General features: G+C 42.4%; 1 protein-coding gene across 2 annotated transcripts in view; it reads right to left on the reverse strand.

Moving 5' to 3' along the window:
- Nucleotides 1-11416, reverse strand: part of plagl2 (pleiomorphic adenoma gene-like 2) — a 29318-nt gene extending 17902 nt beyond the window's left edge. The window contains exon 1 of one of the 2 annotated variants that reach the window (XM_062563113.1): nucleotides 11249-11416. The gene's annotated coding sequence lies outside the window, so the exon portion shown is untranslated. Of the gene's footprint in view, nucleotides 1-11172 lie in introns of both variants that reach the window. The other variant, XM_062563112.1, reaches the window with a different exon arrangement.
- Between the last annotated feature and the right edge of the window lie 2221 nt (nucleotides 11417-13637).

Below are 13637 nucleotides of genomic sequence, written 5' to 3' on the forward strand. Positions count from 1 at the left end.
CAGGCCCGCGAGGACACATGGAGAGTGCATTGTGGGATTTGTAGTATTATGGTGATGCGTATGATATACCGGCGGGCCAGCTCTAATAGTAAATAGATTTGATCATGCGGGCCAAAGATAATTCATTCACGGGCCGGATGTGGCCTGCGGGCCTTGAGTTTGACACATGTGCTCTAAGTAGTGCGAATAACGGCAAAAACCAACCAAATTGTGAGAAGGTGGCGAGTTATTTATTGAGGAGGTTCCGTAGTCTGAACTATAACGCAAACAAAGGCAGCCTGGACCAGATCTAGGCTGGATTCAAATAGTTTTTTCTTAGGAAGGTTCCTAACTGAGTGAAATGACCCGGAATTAGTGTAAGTGGCCGCCATAAAAGAGCTGTTTGAATGATCTAATGCTAAAGTAAAGGAGCTTCAATGCTTACCTACCTAGAAAAGAGATAATTCTGTTTCCCAATTACCTGTTGGCGGATGAACAAACAATTATGACCGTTAGCATAACTCATTCATATTGCAACATTGTTAATAAAGTAATACTTTGATACTGGTTGTTCATGACTCAGTGACAACACATGGACGAAGGCATCTAAGATTCTCGCTTCTTTTGACGTCACGAAGACCTTTCTGATCATAACTACATAGCCTAGTGGAAGTGGAGTCTGATTCCCTAATTCCACCATTTCGACAAGGACAGCAAAGAGTCGTGATCTCGCTGAGCTTTTCTGCTTTTCTCTCAGAGATGGAGGAACAAGCAGCTTGGCAGATGCAGAGCAGACTGTGCGGGTTGGGATGTAGGGTTTCATCATGTCCTGGATGTAGGCTGGACCCGATCCATTCACAGCATGGTACGTGAGAACCAATATTTTGAACTGGATGCGGGCAGCCACTGGTAACCAGTGAAGGAGTGAAGGAGTGTGGGAGAATAAAAGACCCGTAAAAAGTACATTTTTGTATTTTCGGGTTGGTTATTTATTACTCTTGCATGCCTTTATACTATTATTTATACAGTATATTTATATATTAGTAATATAATTCAGGGACACAAGGTTGACACACAGTCGCAATAGTCAATATATTGACGTATTCCAGGGTTGAGAGCGGAGGACTCACAATTCATGTGGACAAGCCGGTATGTCAAGTTGGTTTAGAAACAGTGGCAATGCAAAGACACACCTAACCTAAAGTCTCACCTAAAGCACAACCATCCCACACAGTTTTTATACCTGGGAACAACGTCGGGACCAGGGCAGGGTCCTTATTATTTACTAAATACATGGAAAGCAAAGATAGATCTGACTCCTCCCCTTTTCTTTGCTGATCCAAAAAATGACCCCCTCCGTGAGGTTTGTGATCAGTTGAATCTCCAGTTTTAACACAGCACTCCTCCTCCTCCTTTCTTCCATCCGTCAGAGGTATAAACACACACTCATTTGAATGACTGGGATGCCAGAAGGTGGTCTTCCACCTCACTACCGCTCCAACACGTTATATGTGTAAGTATGTGTGTAAGAGTGTGTGTGCGCGGGTGACGGGGAATGTAAGGAGCTCTGTTAGAAGTGTGTATGTGTGTGTGTGTTTTTTCTCTCTGGGAAAAAGGTTTAGGTTTCAGTCTAAGTGTAAAATAGTTAACAGATTGTCCGGCATCCCATACCACAGCGTGCACCCGCCCTGCACCACACCCGCCCTGCACACAACCCCAACCCCCAGGAGCAGAAAAACCCATGCAGCGGAACCAAAGTACCCAGTTCTCAGATTAAACGTCGATAGAAACTAATCAAACGGGTTCTTGGTGGCCATGCTGCCATCTAGCTGAGAATACAGGTCGATCTTTCACAACATTCCAAAGCAGCAGGTGTTTGAACCAGTATATATTTTACATTAAAGAGTGGAGATTCAGAACTGGGAAAAGACATAATTCATCACACAGGGGATGGCTTGTAAAAAGCAAAACATCACTCAATCTCAAATTGAAGTCCCTTGAGAACCACAGCTGGAGCACAAACCCAATGAAAGGGCGGTCCGGGATAAATATCGCTTCACCGAATTGATTTTCTCTTTTTCTTGTCTTTTGGCCTTCAGACCATCCTAAAAACACTCAGCACTCATGTACACGGGTGAACAGTGTTTCCCTCACCATTTTCATAGCAGAGCGGCTCAACCCCCAACCGGTACCGCCCTCCGAAGAAATTCTCAAAGTTTTATTTTACACGTGCGCTCCTACAGGTGAGCGCGCTGAGGAAAATGTAAACGTCGGTGTCCGTCTGCACCTCCCCCATCCACCCCTGACCCCCCCACCCCCCATTGGCGGGTCTGTCCGCCCGCCCCAAAGCGGTAATCCTCAAACGCTGGAGAATAATAGGTAAAGGGGTCAAAAGTTCCCTGTCAGTTTTTCTGTGCCGTGTCCAGGGAGCAGTGGACAGTGCACACTATGACCTAATACAGGCAGGCACACACACACACACACACACACAAACACACACACACACACACACACAGATAGTTGCCACAGAAAGTCACTTGCTGGCAAAATGTGAGCATCCAACCACAGGCTGCAGAGCAAAGAGGAGGCCGGCAGTGTGTCTGGATTGGCCGAGGCCGCGCTGGAGGTGGGGTGGGGGGAGACTAGAGAGGGGGGGAGCGGGGAGCGAGGTGGCGTCACATGACCGAGTCCAGCAGAGAGCGTTATAATAGGCTCCACTCCCGGAGTAGAGAGGCAGAGGCTGGATGTGAACCAAAATCCCTCTACCACACACAGGCTGGCCATTGTTGGCTATTCACTGCACTCCATCTCAGGGCACTTTATCATTCAATTAGGACAGCTTTCACACTGCACCCCACAGAAAGGAGGCCTTCAATCAAACTGAAAACCTCACACTGGCCCTGGAGGGGAAGCATTGAGGGGACCTCGCAGTTGTCAACCCACTTTCATTTTTTCCAACTTGTTGTCGTTCCCCACTGAAACTTTGAGGGGAAAGGAGAGAGGGAGAGGCAGAGGGGGATGAAGGTGGACGGAGAGGAAGAGAGATGCAAGGAAGTGCCGTTACATGATTGGTGCAAAGTGTGTGTGTGTGTGTGTGTGTGTGTGTTTCTGAAGCTGATGGAATGCGTTCGAGGGGGTGAGGGGGCTTTAATTTGGTAAGTGCATGGGGGGGGGAGAAGGAGAAAGTGGGGCGGGGGGGGGGGGGATCAAAGCTCTAACAGGAGAATGGTACACAGGAGTGTACTTGCAAGAAATAATTAGATGGAGAAGTACGCTTAAGGAAAGACGGAAGATAGAGAAATGTACAGTGAGGGGGTGTGCAGGTTGATAAACAAGGAGGAGAGCATCACTCCAGGAAATACCAAATGACCATTTCAATATGTCCTGCCCCAAGTGAAGAACTATTTATTCTTATTGCATTAGTGGTATTTAAATGTTGTGTTGGTGCAGATACTCGTTTAGGCAAACAAACAAAGCCAATTTGTTACTAATTTCATTTTATTCAATGAATTTCATTTTTTTCAGCCCAAAATGATAAATTCTTTACATTCTGTTCAAGTGATAAAAGAACCTGATATACCAGAATGGAAATAACAGGAAAAGAAATTGCCTCATCAAACGTCATCATCTTTGAGCCAGGCATGAGACAAGGTGTGGACAACAGACACGGGTTGGCTGAGCGAGGTCCCATGTCCTACAGAACCACAGAACTGGACCATCATTGGACAAAGAGCACAAAGGGGTGGAGGCTGCAGGAGCTGCCACCAAAGACCATATATATAGGAGGTCAGGGCCAGCTCCTTGCTAGATCATACCCTGCTGTATGCTCTGTTGGACTCTAAATGGGCCATAATGTACAAAATGAACGTCATGGTGTACCAAAGACGACTTAAAACTAGAGTTGAGACCATAAACTCACGTTTACAATGTCTACTGAGGGGATGAATAAGAGTTAGAGTCCTTTTCTGACAGACTTCTATACAATTAGCCTACTTTCTGAGAGAGAATGGGAGTTTTAAGACACTTAACAGGTTTGTAGGCTGCTGCCTGTTACACATCCAAAAGGCCCTTTTCTCACATTAATATCACACACAATGTTACTTCTTCTACACTTTATATTTGGACTTTTATTTATCATTTTTTACTAATATAGATTTTATTTTGCATTGTATTCTTTTGGATTAATGAATAGGGATGGGTATTGTTTTTATTTTACGGATACTAGTATATGGAGCCAAATCCAAGTCAAATGTTTTGTTCATTTGAAAAGTTGTTGTTGAACATTAAAAAAAAAAAATATATATATATATATATATATATATATATATATATATATATATATATTATTAAAATATAAATATTTTCAGGGTGAATAAAGTTTTGACTCTTGACTATTTTTTATTATTATTATACACTTGGTTTTGGAAACACTATATTCAAAACTCACTTATTTTTATTTTGAATACAGTGTTGTATTTTTTAATGTTCAACAACAAAACTTAAACTTTCAGGTTCACTTTTTTTTCAAATGAACAAAACTTTTGACCTGGATTTGGCTCCATACTAGTACTCTTAAATTTGATCCTGCAAGTTGCTTTGGTTCCTTATCGATATTTTGTTTTTATTACATTACATGTATGTCATTAAGCTGACGCTTTAATCCAAATTGATAGAAACCCTGAAGACAAAAAAGTTAAATTTCATCAAATAAGCCAATTTAAAACTTGCTATAGATAAGAGCCATTATGAGTACAATTAAAGTGCTAGTTTTGGTTCTGTTTGAGCATTGTTAAAAAGAATATTGTTAATGTATCTAAACAAGTGTTTCTTTCCTGTGCAGCAGCACAAGAAGTTTACAAAATATTTAAAGTATATTTTGAGCTAAAAAATTAGCTGAGTGGCTTTAATTTACTATCCTATTGTTATGATCGAGCTCTGTCCATCATCACTAACGTTTGATACAACCAGAGCGCTGAGCATATACTGGAGAAACACTTTGAATCTCTCTGCGATGAGTGTCTCACTCTAAACTGAGTCAGAGTCTGTGTGTCTGTGTGTGTGTGTGTGTGTCAGACGGAAGCTTTTTAATCAAGAGAGTAAACATTCATCAAGTGGTTGATTTCAACTCAGTAACTCAAATCCTCACCCCCTATCTTTTACACATGCATCCCGGTTTGTTCAAAGCCATTCTTTAGTCGAAGGGGGGGCTTGCTGAGCAGGGCAGGGCAGGGCGGCGGAGGCTGTTATTATAAATCCCTTTCGAAGGAAGGAGGGAGGGGATGTGTCATCAGACGCTGTGCATGCACCCCCCCCCCCCCGCGGCCCACTCATACTCGCTCTCTAAGGATGAATGAATGAGGAGCAGCGGGTAGTGAGTCAGGAGTCACACTTCCTCTCGTCCTCTCAGAGTGGATCAGGTTCCATCGCATTTTTGACTCACTATATGTTAATGTTCACACACACACACGCGCGCTGAATCCCTGCATGCTTTCTAGACTGTCCGGTCCTGGTGCATTCCTCGGTCACGGCACATGATACTTCCACTTCTGCTCCAATGGAAGCTCACTATGTGAACATTGACACAGACCAAATAAGTCTGAAAATTAAACATAAAACGGAAAGGAATGAGCCACTCGGGTTAAAGTGTGCATAGTGCCATGAACATCGGTTTATTTCAACAAAAGGAATCGCCTTATCCTGCACGGCAGGATGCTATTTTTACTGCAACCTATATTTGTGATATCACCAGTGATTTTTCAATATATAAAAAGACAGATTTCGAATTTAATCGTTTTCAAAAGACAAACATTTTCAAAAGTATTCAATTTGCCGACGTCTGGAACGGTACACACTCACATTTTAGAGGGTGGGAACTAAATCATCTGATATTTTTATTCTACATCTTTATTTATTCATTTCATGAGCATGTTTATTGTGTTTTGATATTGTTTATTTCATCCCTAAGTCATTTAATATCTCAGATTGTTAACAAACTCTTTCCAATTAATTATTTATTTATGGTTTTGTCCATCAAAAATTGAAAATAATAATTGGAATAGTGACAAAACTCCCTTATTGCAGCTTTTAATATGACTTTCTACATGTTACATTAGTAGGCCGAATATACTTTCACTTTGGAAACTTGATTAGAGTATTAGTTTCATTTTAATTTTTCTGACATTTTACAAACTATACCATTGATTAATTAACCAAGAGGAAAATCTGTAGATTAATCTGTAACTAAAACAATCATAAAAGTAAGAAGAATTTGCTGAAAAATGCTGTTTTATATAAAATACTTCAGTGATCGTTTCCAACGGATTACAGGCCCTTCTGGGTTTGCAGTTCATGGGTGAGCGCATTTTATACAACACGAAACAATATATAGAAGAATGTGGGATGAATCATAGATACTCAAAAGGTCAAAAGGTGACATATATATTTCAAAAAGACTCATGGTTGAAAGTCTGGTATTCGCTAGATCTAAAAACACAGAGTTGTTATTCAAAGTTAACCCTCAGGAATCATCTGGTATTTTCTGAGAAGTCAACGTTGGTTTATTTAATAAAGAAACTTGCATAATGTAGTAGTGGCATAGTGAGGTTATTTGAGCTAAAAAAAGAATCTCTAACCTAACCAAATATTTTTGTTGCTTAAATTTAAGTGAATTGCTTCCTGTGAATATCGCATAGATACAACAAGCTGAATTTGACAGGTGTCGCTGGATTGAACGGAAAACGACAATTGAGAAATACACGTTCCTAAGATATCTTCAGATCTTTTATGCAAGGATTGGTAGGTTTGTTGAACACATCCTCCCTGAGGACCTGGCGCCTCACGACTCTCGTCACAGTTTGCCGCGCACGGCAGCCGACCAAACTGCGCAAATCTCCGGTTCGGGAGCGAAAATGTGTCCGAGTTGTAAAAGGACTTGAGATGACAAACTCGACCTGTTCAAATATCACCAAGCGCCTTACTGGACGCTACTTCTGTTAACTACTCCTGTTTATGTCCCTCAGTGACTTCATCTGCAGTGGATCATCAGTGAAACAGGCTTCCTTCTATTCTGGAGTCATCCAGTGCATAAGGTTAAGTACAAGTCTATCAGTGTCTGAGTGAGGACCCCTTAACCAGCGCCGTGTTTACTGCAGAGAGAGAAAAGCCTATTAATAAATCTGCTGCAGACAGCTTGGCGGAAGTGGCCCGGGGGCTGTAAACTCCGGGAGAGAAGGGGCCAAACGCTGAGGAATGGAGGGACGGGAAAGAGGGCACAAAAAGAAATGAAGAAAGGTACAAGAAGGAAATGCTCCCAGGGTGGAAAACAGTGTGTGTGTGTAAACCATGGGTGATGGTTGACGGATGCATCTAGGTTCTGAATAGCCACAGCTGCCCTGCGCTTCCTAGAAAAAGATCAGTGAGTAAAAGTGGCATTATGCGGTTTAAGCATCTAGCATCCTCTTACTATTTGTGACCGGCATGCTGTAGGACCCGCCGGTCCGAAGGCGCGTGAGCATGTGGCTGCGTCTATTATTAACTCTGTGCCTCTGCATAATAAAAGGTTTTTACTCTTGACTTTAATTAGCCCAGTAAATAGCTGTGTGCATGCGTGTGTGTTCATGCATATGTGTTGTACGCATTGTACAACTATCTGCTTTGAATCAGTCTCCTACATAGAAAAGCATCATTCTACTCTCTGTCATGGCTGTCAACTAAATGCAGTAAATGTATTGTGTGCTGTATTTACTTTAAGCGATGTAAAAAGCAGGGTGAAGATGTGTTTTACGAATCGGCAAAGTGATCGTTTGATTGTTTTTGTTTTACTGAGTGCACGCAGGCAACCTCCAGGTCTGAAAAGCCAATGCTGAAGGCTCTCTAACTTTTACTTTCTCTACCAACCAGCAGGGGGCATCTTCTCTAGTCCTATAGAAGGCTATTAGAAAACGACTCTCAGTAATTGTGTGTGTCTTGGAGCAATGTGTATTAAAAGTTGGCTGACAGTCGCTACCATTAGCGACCACATCGCGCTAGCAGGCCACATGGCAGTATCCGCCGGCAATACTTATGTTTACAGCATTTAGCTTCACCAAAATGAGCACTAGCTATATCTGTGAAAAGCATGCTAGGGTTAGCCAATAGCTGTAAGCAACTGGTCTTACAAGAACCAAAAAGGAAAATGGCATCTTTCTTTGCTGTCAAACTTGACTTTTCCCTGTGAAGAGTTAGTCACGCTTTGAATTTAAAACATTTTTAGTTTATCGATTAATACTTCATATACAGTTTAAGTATCATACTTTTAAACTACAATGAGAAGGCTACAAGTCCAATGAAGGGAGAAATATGAATATGACAACAACTCATACATATCCCCTTTTTCCATTTAACAAAGAAATCCTCATTTCTCAAACGCTTACAAACAGCTGGCCAAGGGCTTTGCTTGAATTAAATAGTCTGTAAATGTGATGCTTCAAATCAGCCCGCAATAAGTAAGCAAGCTGAGAATCGCTCATGCATATCCCCCCCCCCCCCGACCAGCAGCTAGTGTCTGAAACCGACGACACTGGACACACACATACATGTGACCATCCCTCAAAATAAACACACTTATTTTGCCATGTTCTCAGAGAAAAATAAATAGCCCATATCTTATTGCATCTCCTCGGTGGAACAACATCCATTCAGCGTGAACCCAGTGCCCCCCCCCCGACCCCCCCATCACTGCCTCACAAAAGGTGAAGAAGTACAAAGGAAGGGATCAGAGCTCTTTTCCGATTCTTCCCTGGTCATTAGCTACCACTTGTCCCATCAGAGGGGCCGTCCCTTCCATTAAATGCAAGCGATGCTCTTTTCTCATGGAAATCAGCCTGTGGCCCGTCGATGCCGCCACTACCAACCGCTGCCCGCAGGGGCGCAAGGGACTGTGGGGGGGGGGGGGGGCTTTAGAGGAGGAGACCTCCCGTCCAGCTAGAAAAACGCTCTGTCTCTCCTTCTGCCCCCCCCCCCCCACTCTCTCACTAAACATTCACTCCATCACAAAGGGGCAAAACATGAAAGGTCCTGCCTCCCACTAAAGGGGCGTGGAAGTAATGGCCGTGCACGGCGGCTCATGAGAAGAAGCTCAAAAGCAAGTAGCAGGATTTCATTTTCTGCACACAGATGCTGACAGGTGGGACGAAATATTCAAAGTAATTTTTTAGGTTAATTTGTGACTGAATGGCTAAATCTTGCTTTACTGCAATGCAATGTTTTTAACAATATTAACAAGAATATGGCTTCAGCACAGGGTTAGTGCACATCTGAGGTTACACACTAGATGTCGAATTAATTTAATGAAATGATATCCGACTTAACTCTTATCTGCTTGTTCTGTTCATTACATCCTAATAGGAAATTTGTATTTTTAATATCTTGAGTCTTTTTTTTCATTTAACTAAGTTCTACAGTTTTTACACACATCCTAATATTTGTTCTTACCATTTTAGTTCATGCCCTGTATTAGTTTAAACGTATTGAATGAATTTAGATAGGGAAGCAGTGTTTTTGTACTACCCGGACACAGCAGTTAACTACTGTAATGTTACGAACTGTGGATTGGTGAATAATTTTTTATTGAAAAGTCAGATTTTCTCGCGGAGTATCTTCTGGAAAACTGCATTTATTCGTTTTTGTTTGGCCTGTGACTTCTCATACTTTAAGAACGCAATAAAAATGTTTTTATGAAACAAAGAAGTAATTTATCTGTGTATTGAACTATACTATGGTTGAACAATGTACACAAATCTCTATAACACTGTTAATACCAATTACACACATTATAAACATGTGCACCAGAATACCCACACTATGGTTCTTTAAAGTGTTGATGAAAACCAGGACGGGTGAGGGCGAACCTCACAACACACTCGGCGTGCACGGCGACTGGCAGCAACAAAGCCATTGTCTCGTGACAGAACCACTTCTATTTCCTTATTATGGAGCCGCGGGCCTTGATGCAACAAGCGGCGCCACTCTCCAAGTGGAGGGAGGAAACCCTGCTACTCTTTTCAAGAGATGTATATAGTTATATATGTTTTTAAAAGTATTTAATCAATATTGTGAGCATATGACAATTGTTGCTTTATTTAGGGGGGGTTGGGGGGCGGGGGTGCACCAACTATTTTGCAGTTTTTTCCTAAATATATTGTCACCATAATATGGTAAAGCCCCCGTATTAATTAACACCCATGAAACCAGGCAGAGTTGATTGTCATCACATTCTTCACTTAAGACCCCCCCCCCACCCAACATGATCCGCATCTTCTTGGGTCCGACAATCACCAATGCTGGAGCTGATGTAACGGGTTGTTATTTGATGTAACAACATGTAACAACATCAAATAACAACCCCCCCCCCCCCAAAGGGAGAGAAACAACCACTGGAAGTTACTTCAACGACAGTGTTTGCCCATTGCCACGCTGCTGAGCCAATGAAAAAAAGGAAAAGCAGGCAAGTCAGCCATCAATAGCAAGTGCATGAAGGGAACCCCCCCCCCCCCATTCTGACCCCAACCCCCGCACTTTGACGGGAGGGAGGAGGGCAGCGTTGTCTTGGTTGTTATTTAGGCACTCTGCCTCACAGAAAGACACAATCTAGGTTAATAAGAAAACACTCATTTGTAAAACGTAGGATAGCAGAAATACAGCACCCCCCCCCCCCCCCACACACACACACTCCTCCCCCTTCCCTGCAACAGCGTGCCACCAACTTTTGATAAATATTTCAGCGGGGGGGGGGGGTGCATCAAGCTTACCAGATCGCTCCGAAACAAAATAACAAAAAGACGCACAGAACACGAGACAAGAGTTGGGGGGGGCGGGTCTAAATGTGCACGGCTACAATCTCCCGCTCGCTTTGCAACATGATTACCCCCCCTCCCTAAAATCGCGTATTTAACAGCGAAATACCCAGAGGTTCCTTTTCCACGCTGCCGCCGAAGTACGCGAGGATCACGCAGTCCGACACCGCGATAGTTGGCCAACAACCGCGGTCACAACAAGTCGAGCGCGAGCCTGCTACGTAATCCCCCAAAACCAAGTTCTTCAATAATAAGCAGAACAAGTTGTTTCCTAAGGCGACACGTGCAAACAGCAGAAGCTGTTACCGAGCGGCAGAGACACACACACACGGAGGGGAGGGGGGGGGCAGTTTGTACCCACCGGAAAAGTTTCCAGCACCGCATTAGTGAATTTCACATGGAGCCCCGGTAACTTCCATCTCGCAGCAGACACTCACCGCGGGAGAGCCCCACGCCGCCGATCCCTTTCGGCCCGCTTCGATCCGTCGGTTACTTCTTCTTTTCCCGATGTTTTTCTCCCCCCACCCCCCTCGGAATAATTTGTGTTATATTCGGGGCCCGAGTGCGCCTGGCTCCCCTCAGGCTGCAGCGGAGTTATGGGGCGGTAAGCATTGTGGGAGTATGACGTCAGGGCACTTTCACAAAGTTTTTTTTTTCAACCAGGGACAGCTCACTGCTTTTCTTTTTTTTCAGACTAGTGTCCCCAGATCACAAGCGATTCATTCATATGATACACCTGCAGTCCCACTCATGCCTTCTTTAGATTCGGTTTATATCGACATATGTAATACACCTTTAAACTATTTTAATTAATTATTGCGCTTAGCGGAGCCAGGGCTTTTCATATTGGCATTTTCTAATCTAATTGTCGTCTTATTTATACAGTTATTCTTATTACGGCATTCAGTCTATACACCTGTTTCTTTTGATGCTCATTTTAATGTCTATACTTTTGCGTTTTACTGTTCTGAAAAATGTTTCTATCTTTTGATTTTAAAGAAATTGCATTGCGTCCCCCACACACGTCCAGAAACCTTGATGATAATGATCCCATTATTCATTGATTTTCTCAATACTTTTTTTCCTAATATTATATATATAAAACAGTTCAAACAGCCCAAAAAGAACGAAATTATGTTCTATTATTAAAAACAGAAAATACATACATAGTAAAGTATTATGAAGAACAGAGAATTGTGTTAAAAAACAGTCCCATCCTATACAATGCCATTATATAAATATATATATATCAATAATGACTGTAATTGAACCGTGAGGTGTTCTTATATGTATTGCCTTTAAACGAAAAATATATATACAAACATACAAATATTGAATATGACAAACATAATCGTTTAATTATCGCCCTTGAAAAAGCACGCGGTTCCCCGTGTACTTTGACCCGTGCACCGTGACCAGTGTGCACACCGACCGGGACCCAGCCGGGTGTTCGAGGCTACCAGCGGCTACTGGTGGTGTGTTTTGCTTGTTTTTTTTTAGGAGGGGGGCTAACGAATTACTTCCAGGGCACATTAACTCGTTTCCTCCACCCCCCCCCCCCTCCAAACCACCCTTTCCCAGCCCGTCCGTTGGCTCCCATTCGCCGCACCGCAGGGTGGACGTGTTTGCGCGCAGGGAGAGAGGGGGCGTTGGGGGGCTGGGGGAGAAAGGGAGACTCTTCAATAATGCTGCTTTCAAGTGCTGCCCCTACTGCTCACTGCCTATAGACCCCCCCCCCCGCCCACCTTGCCTATGTGTATGCTGTTGGTGGTGAGAGCCCCTGTCATGGCTGTTTCTTAATTTGCTTTTTAACAAATATGTGATCATGTCAGACTACTTCTGGATTTCAGCGCACCACAGACAACTCATTTATTGCCATGTTTCCCCATAAGTGTAAATGTTTTGCTGTGACTTTTACGACCGAACGTGAAAGCACCAAAAAGAGAGGCGTTTGGTGTGTTGAAAACAGCGGAGCTGAGTGGAAAGTGCCAGTGTTTCGAGGGGGGCAGGGGGGTCCATACACATCACCGCAGCGTGCTAATGTTTTGTCCGAGTCCGTACGCGGTTCTTTAGATCGGAATCGGCCTTGTGATCCGTTCTGTTCAACTGAAGAGGTGCACATTGGATCTTGTTACGCGCTGCAGATGTTTATGTGCATTTATGAAAATAAACACAACATATCACTGTGAGACCAGGATGTCGTTCGGCTTTCGATTGCGCTTGAAAAATGTCACTTCACTGTTTTATCTTCAGGCAAATCATTATTTTCTGAAAGTGGTAAAAACGACAATAACTGAGTTTTGAACTGAAACCAAAACTACAGCAAATTGCGGCTGTTATAGCCACCATAAAAGTAATTGTGTGCTCGCAGGTAATCCTATTAATAATAACAACATTGTTGTTACATGTAATTAATAATAAGTAATGACTCATTTATGTAAAATTAACCTTAGAGAAAAAACAAGAAGATAAGAAATAAGATAGAAATAAATTAATATATATATATATATATATTTATTTGTGTTTTCATTCAATTCATTCAAATAAATGCAAAGAAAGAAATAAGATCATATAAAATAATAGGTAAATTGTCAATTTCAGAAAATTAATCCTATCATTGCACATTTAAATAAATCCCATCATACAAAGACAATAAATGGAAGGGACATTAATATTTAGGCAAAATAAGACTTCTATTGTTTCATTGCATTTTGTAGAATAATAAGCAGATAATCATTGGGGGATTCGCTCTCTTTTAAAATCCAATCATCTCTGGCAAGTTATACAAGTAAACTCATAACTTTGGCATTATAAAGGCAAATCAAT

The sequence above is a fragment of the Pungitius pungitius genome, chromosome 1 (genome assembly GCF_949316345.1).
Source record: "Pungitius pungitius chromosome 1, fPunPun2.1, whole genome shotgun sequence".
Lineage (NCBI taxonomy): Eukaryota > Metazoa > Chordata > Actinopteri > Perciformes > Gasterosteidae > Pungitius > Pungitius pungitius.